The sequence below is a fragment of the Bison bison genome, unplaced genomic scaffold, assembly GCF_000754665.1.
Source record: "Bison bison bison isolate TAMUID 2011002044 unplaced genomic scaffold, Bison_UMD1.0 scf7180017864198, whole genome shotgun sequence".
Lineage (NCBI taxonomy): Eukaryota > Metazoa > Chordata > Mammalia > Artiodactyla > Bovidae > Bison > Bison bison.
Genome location: NW_011494770.1, coordinates 3,629,933 through 3,647,864, shown reverse-complemented (window position 1 = coordinate 3,647,864; position 17,932 = coordinate 3,629,933).

Here is a 17,932-nt window from a genome sequence, read left to right as displayed (position 1 = left end):
TCCCAGCATCAGTCTTTTCCAATGAGTCAACTCTTCGCATGAGGTGGCCAAAGTACTGGAGTTTCAGCTTTAGCATCATTCCTTCCAAAGAACACCCAGGACTGATCTCCTTTAGAATGGACTGGTTGGATCTCCTTGCAGTCCAAGGGACTCTCAAGAGTCTTCTCCAACACCACAGTTCAAAAGCATCAATACTTTGGCACTTAGCTTTCTTCACAGTCCAACTCTCACATCCATACATGACTACTGGAAAAACCATAGCGTTGACTAGGCGGACTTGTTGGCAAACCTAGATACCTTATATAAGTGAAATCATACAATTTTTGTCCCTTTGTCACCAGCTTATTTTACTTAGTATACTATTCTTATTGTTCTTTCCTATGGCAACATATATCTGGTTTCTTTTCTTTTTAAAGCTGAAAAGTATTTCACTGTGGCTCTGACGGTAAAGCGTCTGTCTGCAATGCAGGAGACCCAGGTTCAGTCCCTGGGTTGGGAAGATCCCCCGGAGAAGGAAATGGCAGCCCACTCCAGTATTCTTGCCTGGAAAATCCCATGGACGGCGGAGTCTGGTAGGCTGCTGGCTCCCACCAGCAAGAGTCGGACACGACTGAGCGACTTCACTTCACTTCATATACCATGTGCATGCTATTTATCCATTTATCCTTTGTTAAGCACCTGGGTTTCTTCTACATTTTGGCTGTTGTGAATAGTGTTGCTATGAACATAGGTATATGAATATCTCTTCAAATCTCTACTTACAATTTTTTTTAAGTAATTTTTTTAAGGGAGACTGTGCTGGAGGACTGAGATGGTTGGATGGCATCACTGACTCAATGGACATGAGTTTGAGCAAGCTCCAGGAGTTGATGATGGACAGGGAAGCCTGGCATGCTCCAGTCCATGGTGTTGCAAAGAGCCGGACATGACTGAGTGCCTGAACTGTACTGGGTCTTCATTGCTGGGTGGGCTTTTCTGTCATGGCAAACGGGGGCTACCCTTCAGTTGCAGTGAATGGGCTTCTCTTTGTGGTGGCTTCTCTTTTTGCTGAGCATGGGCTCTAAGTCTTGTGGGCTCAATTGTTGAGGCTCCCAGGCTCTAGGGCATGGGCTCAGTAATTGTGGTGCATGGGATCAGTAGCTCCAAGGCATGGGGGATCTTCCCAGATCAGGAGCTGAACCCATGTCTCCTCCATTGGCAGGTGGATTCTTTACCACTGAGCCACTAGAGAAACCCTCAGCCCTGCAGTTTTTTGGAGGTATATATCCAGAAAAGAACTGCTGGATCATATGGTAATTCTATGTTTAATTTGAGGAAAAACCACAGTTTTGTTTCCAACAGTGTCTGCACCATATTACATTCCCACCAGGAAGTAACAAGGGTTTCAAATACTTCACGTCTTTGCCAATACAAGTTATTTTCTGTTTTATTTGTTTGCTTCATTGTTGTTTTATTTTGTTGTTGTTGTCTATTTATTTTGCCATCTTTTTTCTTTTTATTTATTTATTTTTTAATTTATTTTTTTATTGAAGGATAATTGCTTTACAACTTCATTGTTATTTGATGACAGTCATCCTGGTGGGTATGAAGTGGTATTCCAATTTTGGTTTTAATATGTATTTTTCTAGTGGCTAGTCATGTTAGGTATGTGACTACTTGGAGTAATATACTCATATTTAATGAAAGTGTCAACACTTTCAGGGTGTCCTAGTAAGGAGAATGAACTGTTCTTTCATTGTAGTAAATGGATGCATTTAAAACTATATGAAGAAATACACTGCAACTACTAAGATAGTTGGCATGATAAGGGATTGATTAACTCATTAGGAAAATTAATTTCACAACTGACATATTTTTGCATGTATCTATGTCTTGAATTTTAAAAACCAATAAAGACTGCATTTCTTTTTTATTAATCTATATTTTATATGAAACCTAACATTAGATTTTGTATAAAATCTAATTAATTAAGGTATTTTAAAATATGTGTGTGTGTGTGCTCAGTTGTGTCTGACTCTCTGCAACCCTATTTACCGTAGTCTGACAGGTTCCTCTGTCCATGGGATTTTCCAGGCAAGAATACTGAAGTGCGTTGCCATTTTCTCCTCCAGCGGATCCTCCCAACCCAGGGATCGAACTTGTGTCTCCTGTTTCTCTTGCATTTGCAGGTAGATTCTTTACCAGTGAGCCACCTGGGAAGCATATCAAAATATACTTCAAATTAATTCTCTTCACATGTGTTCTTTGAATGCTAGTGATGATGCTACTAGAATTCACTGGGACCCAAAGATTCATGTCAGCATAGCTGCAATTCTATGAAAAAGTTATATTAAGCAATGCAGATAATTAAAGATAAATTGTTCACATGTGCAACCAAAATTCATGAGATGGTCATCAACCTCATACTGCTATTTATATTATAAGGCCCCAAATTACATTTCTGTATTAGGACTCTTAGGTTGAGAATATGTCAAGAAAATGTATGAAACGGAATCATAATTTCTATAAAATTAGACCACAGTCACCACTAACTTACAGAGAAAATTAGTGTGAGTTAGTACAAGAAGTTCCTTCCTCCAGGTTCTTTATTTCCACCTTTTAGAAAACCATCATGATATAAATTTTGTTATAAAAGCCATTTTAGATAGAAAATTATAATCATAAATACACAAATGAGTATTTCTTCAGTGTAATCAGGATCCTCTTTAATGTGCAGCCCTGTGCAGTGCACAACCTGTGTAACTGTGCCAAGATAACTCTTTTCTTTGGACGTTCATAAGACAAAACTCTTGCAGTCACCCATGATTTCTGTCTTTAATTCATGTCTTAACTGTAATCTACTGTCAAATTCCACTGGTGGTTACATCAAAAACTATCCAGGATCCAACAACATCTCAACAGCTCTCTGGATACCATCCTGTTTGAGGCTGTCATGTAGATCAGGAGTATGCAAACTATAGCCAGGACAATGGGAGGAACAAATCCGGCCATGCCATTTGTTTACATATTGTCCCTGACTGCTTTCACAGTACAATCACAGAGTTGAGTCGTTTCCACGGAGACCATATGGTCTTCAGCGCCAAAAACATTTACTAGCTAGCTCTTTAAGGAAAAGGTTTACTGACCCCTGACCCAGGTCCTTGCAACATCCTCAGAAATTTGTCTCCTTGCTTCCACCTCTGCTCCTTATCATCTCCTCACTGAGCAGCTGGCATCATCCTCTGCAAGATTTTCACTGCCCCTCTCACTCAGGGTAAATAGCGAGGCCCTTGTTCAGCCAGCCAGGCCCTGCCTGATCTTTACCAGCACTCTCCCTCCACTGACTGCCTTTAAGTTCTCCCACCATCTCTACTGCTCTCCCCCTTGCCAACTCTGCTTCTGATGACATTTCTTGGAAATGTGACATGCATGCTTCTTCTTCACTTGCTGTGTCACCTGTCCAGGAACACTCCTCTCCCAGGTATCTGCATGGTCCTGTCTGTACCAAAGTCACCTTTGCAGAGAGGCCTTTCCTGACCACCTTCCATAAAGTAGCCCCTCCCTCCACCCTCTCCATCCCTCTGTTTCGCTTCTCCCTGTGCTTATCACCAATTATTTTATATTAATCTGCTGGTTTATTCTCTGTTCCCTGCTACTAGAAGTAAGAGACGGGTATATGGATGTTGTCTCTATGTTCATTCTTTACTGGTCAATTTTTCATATGAACAGCTTAATCTAGTCTGCTTGAATTCCTTCTTACTTCATCTGATTGGCAGGACTGACTTTTTCTTATCTGCAGTTTCGTTACATTTCTTGTCTAAGGAAGATGCCGTATGAGCACAGGCTTTGCCTTTATCAGGCTTTGACTCATTCTCCCAAGTCACGTGACTCTGGTGCCTTTACTCTGTGACAGAGGGAAGGAAACAGAGAGAGACAGCCTCAGCTGTTAACCTTCCTGGTTTACCTTTGTCTTCCCAACCCCAGGAAGGGATGCAGAGGAGGCAAAATTTTTTTGGTACCTGTTAATAGCATCCATATGACGGGAACATTTCCCCTATTTTGTTCTCCTTATTGCCCAAGCAGTTAATAATATTAGTACTCTGCTCTCCCAGCACAAATGCACCAACGTGTTAAACAGTAGTTTAATTTTTTTCTTTTTCTTTCTTGAGTGGCTGTCAAGGCGGTAGAGCAGAGGATTCTATATTGTATTAGTAATTTCTAGACCTTCTCTATTGGCAGCAGACTTCCTCTTTTTTTCTCTTTCTGTAGTTGCAGATTATTAGTAAGAGTTTTTTAGATTTAAAAAAATTAGAGCTCTTTACTCTAACCCTTCTGAAAGGTATGATTTGTTGTTACATGAACTTGTAACAAGCCTAGCAGAGTAGATTTTTGGAAATTTCTATTTCAGTATTTTGGTGTCCACCAAGACCTTCTTTAGTTTGATTTCTGATGGTATCTTTCTATGGCTTCCCCCCATATTTTTTGTTCATATCATTTTGTTTTGTAAGAGGAGATATTTAAGATCTGGTTTACTCTGACTTACTAAGCCCAATTTAGGGGGTCTTTTTAAATTGAATATTTGGAATATGTTTACTTCATTTTCACTTTTACATGTTATTTTGATATATTTGCACATAAATCTCCTTCATTATAAGCTCTTGAGGGCAAGAATTCTTGCCTTATGCACCTTTGCACCCCTTGTGTTGTCCAGCACATTGCTTTGGACATGGTACTAATTACAACATATGTGAGCAAATGAATGGTTCAAATGTTCATGTTTTCAATATACTTAAAATACATTTGTGATAGGACAAGATATTGTAACTTACCATGTGTTTTGTTCTATAGAAAAGAACAGTATTATCCATACTTTGTTAAATATTTTCCTAACACTGCTTAAATATAGCTTTGAAATATATGAGAAAACAAAGTAAAAGCTACACTTCATCTCTATAGGTTGAATACTATTTCCAGCAAAACACACTTCAGTTCTTCTGCTAGAGTAAAAATCAACTACCAGCAAGGTTATCTACCATTTTAATTCCCCAAAGTTCAAATAATATTCAGCAGAACTGTGAGAATAGATCATTCTATTTTTCTATTTATAGGAAAAATCAAAACAATATTAAGCATATTTTTTGGAGAGGAGGCATTCAGTTGCTCTATGAGTTTGTATAGGTTGTAAGCCAAAGAAAATTTTTGTGTGCTTAACGATATTTGGCAACTGTAATAAGGTTGTTGTATAAGATGTGAGATGTATGACCACATAACACAATATGTAGAAATTAGTGTGAGCAATTTTGAAAGAATATCATGGTCCTAATGTGTGCTGCCAGAGCATCCTCTGTCTGTGCTGACATGCATAGCATATAGCAGTTAGCGCCCTGCATTGTGACACAGGACTAGTAGAACCAAAAGCTCGGGAGAATCTCTGTATTTTGTGGATTTCCAAATCCCGAGACTGAGTGAAAGCAGAGCTGTGATTGGACTGAGCGAAGAGGCAAGAGATGAAATGTAAGTGAGCACAGTGAATACGAGAATCGTGCGAATCACATCCCAGAGTGGTCAGAGCAGTCAGAGGTCAGGACCAGTGGACTCAGGAGGAAGGGGGCCCAGAGAGACCCAGGCAGGGTGTCAGGATAAAGCGGAGTGAAGAATGCTACCATCAGGGAACGCTTACACCAGTGAAGGGCATTTGTCCAGGTTGTAAAGGGGCGAAACACTAAATGTTAATTCACCAGCTGACATTCTAAAATCAGAAACTTCCTATAGAAGCCCTGTAATGGCCACTCAAAGACCTCACGAAGACAGTGAGACGGGGAATGACGGCCCCTTTCCTTCTCAGGGGCTCCTGCTCCTCTGTTTCCTGGCTGCTCTGCGAACATGGTGGTGCCTCCCACCCCAAGGCTATCCCAGCTTTTCAGTGAAGTCCACCCTGCACACCACCCCCAGCCTTGTGACGCCCCTGGTCTCTCCCAACTAAATCTACATTTCCTCTTTTCCAAAGCACTTTTCACCGTGGGTGGTAGAGCTGCAGAGACAACAATGTGCAGCTTTGAAGCGGGTCTTACGTCAAAGTTGGAGCCTTTATAGGAAAAGAAAGGCACCTTGAAATCTGGAACAGGGTCATTTAAGCCCGAGTTTCTACTCAGATATGACAGTTGTCAATGACAGGGACTGCCAAGGAAGACACTCAGGAACACATGACTGCAGTCGTCTCGCAGGACCCAACAGTGCTGCTCAAGCTGCTGCCATCTGACATTCACACTGTCCCTGTGCTAAATCACCCAAGGCTTTACCCCAGCATGGATCATATGCAGGCTTTCACCTATATCTAATTTAGATGATTAGATTTGGGACTTTTGAGGTGATGATATTTAGAAGAGATTTTTGGCTTGAGTTGATGCTATAATGAGGGCTTCCCAGTGGTAAAGAAACTGCCGGCCAATGCGAGAGATGTAAGGGAAGCAGGTTGGATCTCTAGGTCTAGAAAATCCTCTGGAGGAGGAAATGGCAACCTACTCCAGTATTCTTGCCTGGAGAATTCCATGGACAGTGGAGCCTGGTGGGCTACGGTCCATAGGGTCACAAAGAGTTGGACATGACTGAAATGACTGAGCATGCACACATGATGCTGTAACGGGTTGAGAATTTGATGGATTTGGGAATGGCATAAATGTACTTTTCATGAGGGAGGGATATGAATCTTTAGGGGCCAGAAGGCAGAGGCAGAATAGTGGGCACTCAAAGATGAGTATCAGGTGCTAATCCCTGAAATCTGTAAATATTATCTTATAAGGAAAAGAGGTCTTTGCAGATGTGATTAAGTTAAGGATCTCAATGTGGGGAGATTATCTTGTATTATTTGGGTAGCCCCTAAATCCAATTATACAGTCCAGAAAAGAGAAAGGCAGAGAGAGATAACACTCAGAAAAAGAGGAGACAAAGTGCTCACAGAGACAGGGATTGGAATGATGCAGATACAGTTCAAGGAACACTTACAAACACCCTGTCCCCTTGAAAAATTAAATAGATTATAGCAAAGGCAGAAAAAGAATCTGCCTGCAATGCAGGAGACCCTGGTTTGATTCCTGGGTCGGGAAAATCTGCTGGAGAGGGGAATGGCTACCCACTCCAGTATTCGGACCTGGAGAATTCCATGGACTGTATCATGGGGTTGCAAAGAGTAGGACTTCACTGAGTGACTTTCACTTTCACTTCACTTCATCTCTGATGGTTCAGCAGTTAAGAATTCACCTGCAATGCAGGAGACTCAGGAAACTCAGGCTTGATCCCTGGTTTGGGAAGATCCCCTGGAGGAGGGCACAGCAACCCACCCCAGTATGCTTGCCTAGGAAATCCCATGGACAGAGGAGCCTGCTGGGCGACAGTCTGTGGGGCCGCAAAAGAATCAGACGCAACTAGTGACTAAACAACAACAATGAAGGAAGAACGCTTCATTCTTGATTGTCCCAATTGTAGCTGCCATTACAGATGTAGTTTTTTACAGCTGTAAGTCAACACAGTTTATGATCTACTGAATGTATTATTTTTATTCTATTAGTAGGGAAAATCAAAAGAAATTAGCTCTTTCCTGCCAATGACAGAAGTATATATTCACTGTCTTTCCCCAGGGCTATGTTAATTCTTCTGCTTGCTATTGCAGTATAGTCTTCAGGGACCTTAGTCCTTCATAGGCTACATAATGTCACAATCCATGGATTGCTGATCCATTATATTAATGACACACTGCAAATTGGATGTGTAAAAAACAAAGCGACTAATTCCATTGAAACGTCAGTAAAGTGCTACAGGATAAAAGATAAACCCAATGGAGAATCAGGAACCTGATACACGGCATAATATTTAGTGGTCCAGGAGTCTTGGCCATGATGGGACTATTCCTCTAAGTTAAAGGATTAACTGTTAAACCTCATATTGTCTACCACCAGGATAGAGGCATTGTATTTGATGTACAGCTTTAAATTTTAGAGGTAGGAAATTTATTTTGGGAGTAGAGTTAGTTCACATAAAATTTTTTCACATTAAAATTGCTTCCTACAAAAGATAAAAAGATCTGATGATAGCTAATTGTGGGAAGGATGTAAAATATAAATCTTAGATATCATTGGTGAGAGTACAAGTCAATAGGCAACTTGGAAAGCTGTTTATCACTATTTTGTAAGGTTGAAATTCACATATCCTTTGCCTTGGCATTTCCTCTCCTAATAAGGTATCATGCACACCTGGAAATGTGTAGAAAATGTATTTAGCATTATTCATAAAAACAAAGCAAATAAATTATATGTTAATAAATTTGTTATATCATATGTAAATTATATAAGTCGAATGAATTACAGCATTGTGGTACTATGGATAAATCTTAGCAAGATAATGTTCAATGAAAAAGCATGTTTCCAGAGATGACATACAGTGTTATAAAGTTTAAAAAAATATGCAACATACTTTTTAGGAATACATACAGATGTGATAAGCTTATTAAAATCACCCAACAAGATTCAGGAGAGTTTTTGACATGGTCTGAGGGAAGCAGGAGGATAAAATGGAGAAGAACTATGTTTAAATTATTTTGAGCAAGTATTAGGTCTCTAAATTTGACTTACAACATTTAGGAAAGAAGATAGATGAAAGTAATATATTCCACAGAGGAAATATTACCCAAGTTTGTTGACAATAATTTTTCTCTTCTTTGCCTGTGAAAGATGAAAAGAACATTTATGCATTTATCTACTAAACTTTCATTTAAATAATTATTCCTAAAAAAAATTAAAAAAATCCTACTGGGACAAATTTTCTTTTCAGTTCATGTAGCCACAAAATTAATATTCTATCCTTGATGTCACAGACTTTCTTGTGAATACTTTTATTTTTTCTCTTCATGTATTATTCAAGGTTGGGATATAGATCACTCTCCAATAAGTAGGTTGCAGAGAATCAATTTGTCATAAAAACATAAAGATTTTGTTTTCCCCATACCAAATAAAAGTTTTGAAGAACTGCATATAATTTTAAAGGAACAGAAATTGAACATACAAAATAAACAACAAAAGCACTCCATCAAAACATGCTGTTTTGAAATAGCAGTCAGACCATATTCACTTTAAAGAAGTAGAAATATCAACATTGGTTAAAAAATAGTCTGTTAATGTTTGGATCATGTTTCTAACATTCATGATTTTATGAAGCCTTTGAGAATTTGGCTTCTATTTGCAGCAAGACTGTGTGTCAAGTATAATGCTCCTCTTAGACCTGTAGGAATGCGAACAAAAGGATGAAATCCCTTCGCTTGTTGTACTTTATTCTCTTGTCACCGTTAAAGCAATATTTATTTTCCTCCTCTCTGCTTCTTCCAGGCCTATAGTAAATCAAAAAAGTAAACTCTCAGGTTCATTGTGTAAGGGGCTTACTTCTAGGCCTCTACAGTTGCCACAGTAACTAATTAGAAATTTGCATCTCTAAGAGAATTATTTAATGCTAATGTGTAAGCCCTTTTATTCTCTGGAGCCTGGCCTTTTGCTAGGAAGCTCCTGGTAGATGTTGGGCCTCGAGGTCATAATGTACAAGCTCTGAATGTAGGTGGCCCTGGTTTCTCCTTTTTATCTGGATGATTCATACCCAGTGAAGAAAATGTCTTGCCAGGTCTTTGTTGAATGGTGGGCATCTGAAAGGCTATGCTTGATTCATTTAGGTGCCATTTGTTTTAACCTGTAACTTCTTCCCCATTGCTCATTAGCTAACTCTTGTGTAATTGAGTCATGCATGTTAAACTAGTAGAGTTGAGTTATGCCAACCAAGTCACAGACAGGAGTTGGTCTCATTAGACTTGTGAAGCTGAGGAAGAAAACGTTGCTAATATGCAAAATTTGGACAATGTGTCCTAGAGATACAAAGATGAACATTATCCCTAATGAACTGTTTGTTTTCATAGGTTTAAGCCTAAAGAAAAGAAGAAAGATGCCCTCCTGTGGTGTAAAGACAGAAACAAAAGAGAAGGGGCTGGGGACCGGGGGCAACTTGTGCTGAATCTGAGAAGGTGCTGACTGCACGCATTTCGGCTGCCATCCTGTGCTGCCTGTACATGTGGGAGATAGGATAGCGGCATAAAGGTGGAAGAATGGGTTCAGTCCTTCCCAATCCCCACCATCTACTCCTTCCAAAGTGGAGGAGTCGTCAAAAGGAAAAAAACAACTAACACCCTAGAACAATAACCAAGACTGCAATCAAGATTCAGTGCACTTATGTTCATATTCAGTGCAGCATTATTTGCAATGGGCAAAAGGTGGAGCAATTCGAGTTTCCATTGACGAATGAAGGACTAACCAAAATGTGGTATAAACATAAGATGGAATCTTATCCAGCCTTAAAAAGAAAGGAAATTCTGACACATACTATAACACAGATGAACCTAGAGGAAACTGTGCTAAGAAGAATAGAAGTGAAGTTGCTCAGTCGTGTCTGACTCTTTGCAACCCCATGGACTGTAGCCCACCAGGTTCCTCCATCTATGGAATTTTCCAGGCAAGAGTACTGGAGTGGGTTGCCATTTCCTTCTTCAGGGGATTTTCCTGACCCAGGGATCTAACCCAGGTCTCCCACATTGCAGACAGAAAAATAAGCCAATCATAAAAGGACAAATACTACATGATTTCACTTATATGAGGTATCTAAATGCAATAGCATGTTAAAAAGCAGAGACATTACTTTGCCAACAAAAGTCCGTCTAGTCAAAGTTATGGTTTTTCCAGTAGTTATGTATGGATGTGAGAGTTGGACCATAAAGAAGGCTGAGCCCCAAAGAATTGATATTTTTGAACTGTGGTGTTGGAGAACACTGTTGAGAGTCCCTTGAACTGCAAGGACATCCAACCAGCAGTCCATCCTAAAGGAAATCAGCCCTGAATATTCATTGGAAAGACTGATGCTGAAGCTGAAACTCCAATACTTTGGCCACCTGATGTGAAGAACTGACTCATTGGAAAAGACCCTGATGCTGGGAAAGATTGAAGGCGGGAGGAAAAGGGGACAACAGAGGATGAGATGGTTGGATAGCATCACTGACTCAATGGACATAAGTTTGAGTAACCTCTGGGAGTTGATGATGGACAGGGAAGCCTGGTGTGCTACAGTCCATGGGGTTGCAAAAAGTTGGACATGACTGAGTGACTGAACTGAACTGAACTGAAACACAATAGACTGAATGTTTGTGTCTCTTCCCTACCAAAATTCATACGTGGAGACCTAATTCCCAATGTGATGATATTTGGGAGTAAGGTCTTTGGGAATTGGTTAGGCCATGAAGGTAGAACCCTCATGAAAAAGATTAGTGCTCTTATGAAAGAAATTGCAGAGACCCCTTCCACCATGTGGAGACTGGTCACACAACATGAATATACTTAACAGCATTGAACTGTACACTTAAAAACACTTAAGATGCTAAACACCTTGTTATCTTTTTACCCCGATTTTTTAAAAAGGAGGCTGTTCAATGGAAAGGTTGGTAGACCTCCTTTGGAAGGGAATATAAGAAGGACTGTTTACTCTTATGTCCTCAAAGGATAAGTAGACCTGGTTTGCTTAATGTGAAAGAAGGCAGAGCAAGGTCAGAAAGGTAGTGGCTTCCCCAGCTGATGAACGGAAGGAACACTGAGCTAATGGAGGCACCAACTGCATGTCTCTGCTGTCACAGTTCTGGTCCCAACGTCTGTACATCTGGGGAAATGAATGTGTTAAATACAATCTTGCGTTGTGTTCTGGAGGCAGAAGGGACTCATCCTCTATTTAATGATAGTTTCTTAAAATGTTTGTCTTTTTTTAAAACTATAAGCAAAAAAATACTACCATTTGAGTGATTTTTCTGCATGTCTGTCTCTAGCTTGCTTCTTTTTCTCAGGCTCATGAATGCCTATTCTCAAATAATCTGTAAATTTCAAATGTAAAATGGTCTTCCCTCAATTTTGCTGTCCACAAGGCATTGCCTGATAGATGTAAAGACTCCTTAGTTCCAATTTGCCTTGAAGTTAGGAGCTACAGCTATCTTCCTAAATTTTGACTATGGTTAATTTTTTCAGCTGTAAGTACTAGCATGGTGACTAGCACATTGATAATATGCTTTAAAATTCAATAAACTCTATTTTAGCCACCACGTATATACATATATATCCATATATCCAGAATTATATTTAACTGAATTCTTGCCAGGAGTCTGTATTTCAAATTAATTTCTGTAAAACACTAGTAATTTTACCACTTAATTTTTGTATCTATTTCTAACCCACTCAAAATTTGACTAATAACTAACTTATCGAGCTTATTAGGACATTTTCTGGAAGCATGCAATAATTCCCTGGAAAACACCAAGATATATCACATATATCTCTGAAATACACATTTTATTTAAGAAAATATATATATTTTTCTTATGCTGTGAAAGATAAATAATTGTGAAATATTTGTGAAAACTGCTTTTCAGGTGTGGCTTTCCATACTGGAAAAGTCTTAATTTCACAGCTGACCATAAGGTTTCCATTAGCATATCTATCATGGGCTAAGAAATGGAAAGTCATTCATTCCATCAGGGATTGATCAATTTCTCTTGGTTCAAATTCATTTCATGAACACCTTTATGTTGATAGCCCTCAGGTAGGTGAAGGAAGTACATAGATGTAACTGTTGATTACAAGTGATAGAGAAAATTTGGAATGTCAAAAATTTGTAAGATTTTATTTATATATATTTATTTATAATATTTATAATATAAAGGCATTGAAATACCTATAATATCATATATGGAACGAGTCGCCAGTCCAGGTTCAATGCACGATACTGGATGCTTGGGGCTGGTGCACTGGGACGACCCAGAGGGATGCGGAGGGAGGAGGGAGGAGGGTTCAGGATGGGGAACACATGTATACCTGTGGCGGATTCATTTCGATATTTGGCAAAACCAATACAATATTGTAAAGTTTAAAAATAAAATTAAAAAAAATATACAAAAATGTTTGTAACATTATTATGGGCTTCCTGGTGACACAGATGGTAAAGAATCTGCCTGCAATGCAGGAGACCTGGGTTCGATCCCTGGATTTGGAAGATTCCCTAAAGAAGGGAATGGCAACCCACTCCAGTATTCTTGCCTGGAGAATCCCATGGACAGAGGAACCTGAGGGACTACAGGCCATTGGGTCGCAGCATCAGACATGACTGAGCGAGTAACACTTTCACTTCTTACTCTTATAGCGTTACTATATATTATTTATAATCTTTTATTTGATAACTTACAAAATGTAATTATGTCACTACAAATAAAGTCAAGGGAAACACCTAAAACATTTTCTAAGAACATCATTCACTCATACATTCACTCATTCATTCTCCATCTTTACCCGTTAGACCTCTCACATGACTCTCCTGATGTCCCCACTCAGATTATCTTTCCCTCACATAAACACAGGGAACACTTTTCCTCTTAGAGCATTAGCCATGTTCTGTTTCATCTTCCTTTTCTGCACGGTATCTTATTCCTGTTGCATCATCCACAGAACTTGACACATAACTTTCAAATAGAAGATACTTGGCAACTACTTACCACATTGTGTTTGTGTGGAGGTCTGAAATGCTTTACTGTTTGCTGTGCTCAGGAACTAGGCTAAAGTAATAATTGCTAAGCTGAAAAGTTAACACATCTATAATTGTTTTTATGGACAGCAACTTAAATATTTTGTTTCCAGAAGATAAAGTCATTCAAAGACTGTTCAGGAATTGAATATACAGAAATATTGACCAAATCATCCAGAATTCAAAGCAATAAGTGTTTACGAAGTGAATTTGATAAAAAAGAGAGAAAAGTTTCAGCTTGGGATATGTCTACTAACACAGCAAAGCACAACAAAACCTGAAAAGGACAACAAAACAAAACAAAGCTTTGCCAAGCATGGATTTGTAAAAACTGAAGAAAAAAAAAAGACTATCTTCTATATTGTTACAGCAAATTTCTGAACAAAAATAATTATCTGTTTTGTCAGTGATGTTGGGAAACAGGGATTCTTATTATACATTATTGGTGGAAATGTAAATGGTACAAAATTTAAGCCAAGAAATTTGCTTTTATATATCAAAATTACAAGTGCACATGCCCTTGAACCCAACACTTGTATTTCTAAGAATTTATCCTGCAGATATACTCATCCCCATGCAGAATGACATATACACAAAGCTTCTCATTGCCTTGTTGTTGCTAATAGTAAAAGCTGAAAATAATCTAAATGCTTATCATCAGGGAATTACTTAAATAAATTATCTTCCATATATACACCGGAAGATCATGAAGCTGTTAAAAGAATTAAATATTGATAATATTAAATATTGAAATGAACGATCTCCAAGGCTTACTGGTAACAAATAAACAGAACATCAACTGAAGAATGGCGAACACTGTACACTTATAATTCGTAGAAAAAGAAAGAAATGATAATATATGAATTTTTTGAACACAAAATATTTCTGAGAAGAAACTCATTCATTGGTTACCTCTGGAGAGAAATGAGTGTTCAGGAAATAGGGGAAAGAGGAAAACATTTACTCTATTAAGCAAGCCATTTATAGAAGTGGACTTCACATAATGTAGAATTAATCATGTTAGCATGTAAAATTCAGTGCCCTCTGTAGGTTCACAAGTTGTGTAGCCACTCCTATCTAGCTCCAGAACATTCCCACTGCTCCAAAGTAGAGCCCCTTCAGCTCAGTTCAGTTCATTCGCTCAGTCATGTCTGACTCTTTGTGACACCATGAATCGCAGCACACCAGGCCTCCCTGTCCATCACCAACTCCTGGAGTTTACTCAAACTCACGTCCATCGAGTCAGTGATGCCATTCAGCCATCTAATCCTCTGTTGTCCCCTTCTCCTCCTGCCCCCAATCCCTCCCAGCATCAGGGTCTTTTCCAATGAGTCAACTCTTCGCATGAGGTGGCCAAAGTATTGGAGTTTCAGCTTCAGCATCAGTCCTTTCAAACAACACCCAGGACTGATCTCCTTTCGGATGGACTTGTTGGATCTCCTTGCAGTCCAAGGGACTCTCAAGAGTCTTCTGCAACACCACAGTTCAAAAGCATCAATTCTTTGGCTCTTAGCTTTCTTCACAGTCCAACTCTCACATCCATACATGACCACTGGAAAAACCATAGCCTTGACTAGATGGATCTTTGTTGGCAAAGGAATGTCTCTGCTTTTGAATATGCTATCTAGGTTGGTCATAACTTTCCTTCCAAGGAGTAAGTGTCTTTTAATTTTATGGCTGCAATCACCATCTGTAGTGATTTTGGAACCCCCCAAAATAAAGTCTGACACTGTTTCCCCATCTATTTCCCATGAAGTGATGGGACCAGATGCCATGATCTTCGTTTTCTGAATGTTGAGCTTTAAGCCAACTTTTTCACTCTCCTCTTTCACTTTCATCAAGAGGCTCTTTAATTCCTCTTCACTTTCTGCCATAAGGGTGGTGTCATCTGCATATCTGAGGTGATTGATATTTCTCCCTGCAATCTTGATTCTATGTTGTGCTTCTTCCAGCCCAGCGTTTCTCATGATGTACTCTGCATATAATTTAAATAAGCAGGGTGACAGTATACAGCCTTGACGTATTCTTTTTCCTATTTGGAACCAGCCTGTTTTTCCATGTCCAGTTCACCTGTTAGTAAAACCCCTTACCTGTTAGTAAAACCCCTTAACTGTTAAGCAGAAATTCCCCATAACTACCTCCTCCAACTCCTGCCATCAGCCATCTTCCTTCTGTCTCTATGGATGTATCTCTTCTGGATATTTCATATCGATGAATCATTTACCATGTGCCCTTTCGTGTCTGGCTTCTTTCACTTCTTTCTTCTTTCATCATGTTTTCAAGTTTACTTTTTTAAAATTATACTTCTGAAATGAAAACGTTTTTGAGGTATTACATCTCAAAAACTACAAAATGGAACATAAAACTATTTTCTTGCTGAACACCACAGAAACTGAAGGGAAGGAAATCACCAGTCTGTATCAGAAATGGGTTTTCAGAACAAGACTTATAAAGAAAGAAAAATACCCTTTCCCCACGCAACATTCATAATTCTTTTCCAATTTGAGCCCTTTCTAATCATCATAAAAATACATTGAGGGGGGTATTATTTGGCAAATTCATCTTTGTTTTAAGTGATGTTTGTCATTAATTTGCAGATATTTGTCTAGAGAAATTCACTCCTGTTACTTTTTTATAAACCTTAGCAGCTAGAGACTCTGTCAAGGGCCCCAGTCTTCCTTGCTATCCCTGTTAACTCTTGGTTCTACCACCTTACATACAATATAGTAGATGGAGAAAATATCACTGTTACTTGGATTCCAACTAGAATACCCTAGAGGACTCAGATAAAGGGACTTCTGTCCTAGATAAGGATATGTGGAAGTCTGGAAAAATAATGCTGAAAAAACTGTTAACTTTCACTCCAACTCCTGTCATTTAAGTGGGGATTCCAGAATAATCCTTGAATTCTAATTGCAGACTTTTTAATATCTAGAAGGTTGGAGTGGGAACATACTTTAAAAATCATCTAGGCTGACCTTTTAGTTATTCAGGAATTTGCTGTAACAGTGACAATTGATTATTGAGCAGATCCTTGTATTCTTCCTGTGACAGGGAGCTTACAACCCAAACATTATTGTACTAGACTGATATCATTCTAGTCTGGAGTAAACAGTTCATGCCAGTTTTCCCGGGACCTTTCTGGTATTAGCATGTACTGAGAAACCCCACAATCCAGGGCAAAGCTGGATGGCTGATAACTCTATTGCAGCCAAAAGCAACAAAGAGGAGATGACATTGTAGAAGAGCTAGGCTGTGAAGAATGGATTGGGTTTCCAAATTCGGAGAGGCATGAGAGAAAAAAGGCATTAAATTCTGCATTTCTTTAACCCGCTCAACATAAACTCTGATAATCTCTAGTGCATTCATGGATATTCCCACCCTAGTTTTAAATCCCTAGTTTGGAACCTCAGTTGTCAGGAAACAAGCCATTGACATCTGTTAGCAGGATTGTAGGGAGACCAAAGTTGTCTTCTAGGAGTATTTATCTGGGGTGATTTGTGTGATCATTAGGAGAAGCCTTAGAGTCAAGAAAAACCAGTGAGGAGGCCATTGCAACAAGAAAACGAGTAGGAGATGGATGCTGTTGGGCTGAGGAGTAGGAGAGAGAGAAATTGCAGACCACTGAAGGCAGTGGTTCTCAAACTTGAATGAATATGAGAATCACTCACAGAGGATTAAAAAAAAAAAAACTGATGCCTGGATCCCCTTCCCTGACAATAAGGTTTTATCAGTTTATGGGGGCCTAGATAAGGGTATTATTTTTTAAAAAGTGATTCTACTGTGCAGCAAGGGTTGGAAGGTTAGAAACCATTGTTTTAAGGCTTTCAAGCCGGCTTATTAGGCTTTTATGGGATATTTTTCTTCTTGAAAGACTCAAATACACAATTTACTGTAGACACCTTAATCCTGCAGGAATATCCATGGTTTCAGAGAAAGTGAGGGGGGATTCGAGTTGGTTCCAGAAGAGTAGATAATTGAAAATATAATAGTATCTGGTGCCTGAGACTCTGCCATCTCCCTCCAAAATGATTTAGTTATTTGGACACAAAATAAGCAAGCCATTTGACAGGCACCATCTTATTGAATGTCTTCCTGTTAACCATCCCATTAGGTATGATTTTATTTCCATTTTCAAGTGGTAAAACTGAGGCTTGAAGAGAGTGAGGGGTGAAGGTAAGAGCCTGAGTCAAATCTCCTTCACTTGGCCTCCAACCATCCCGGTCTGCTCATTCCAGAAGCCTGGGGCAGTTCGCAGAGGAAAGAAAGGTCCACCTCTTGACCTTTCGAAATACGTGAGCCAGTTAGCAGGACTGAG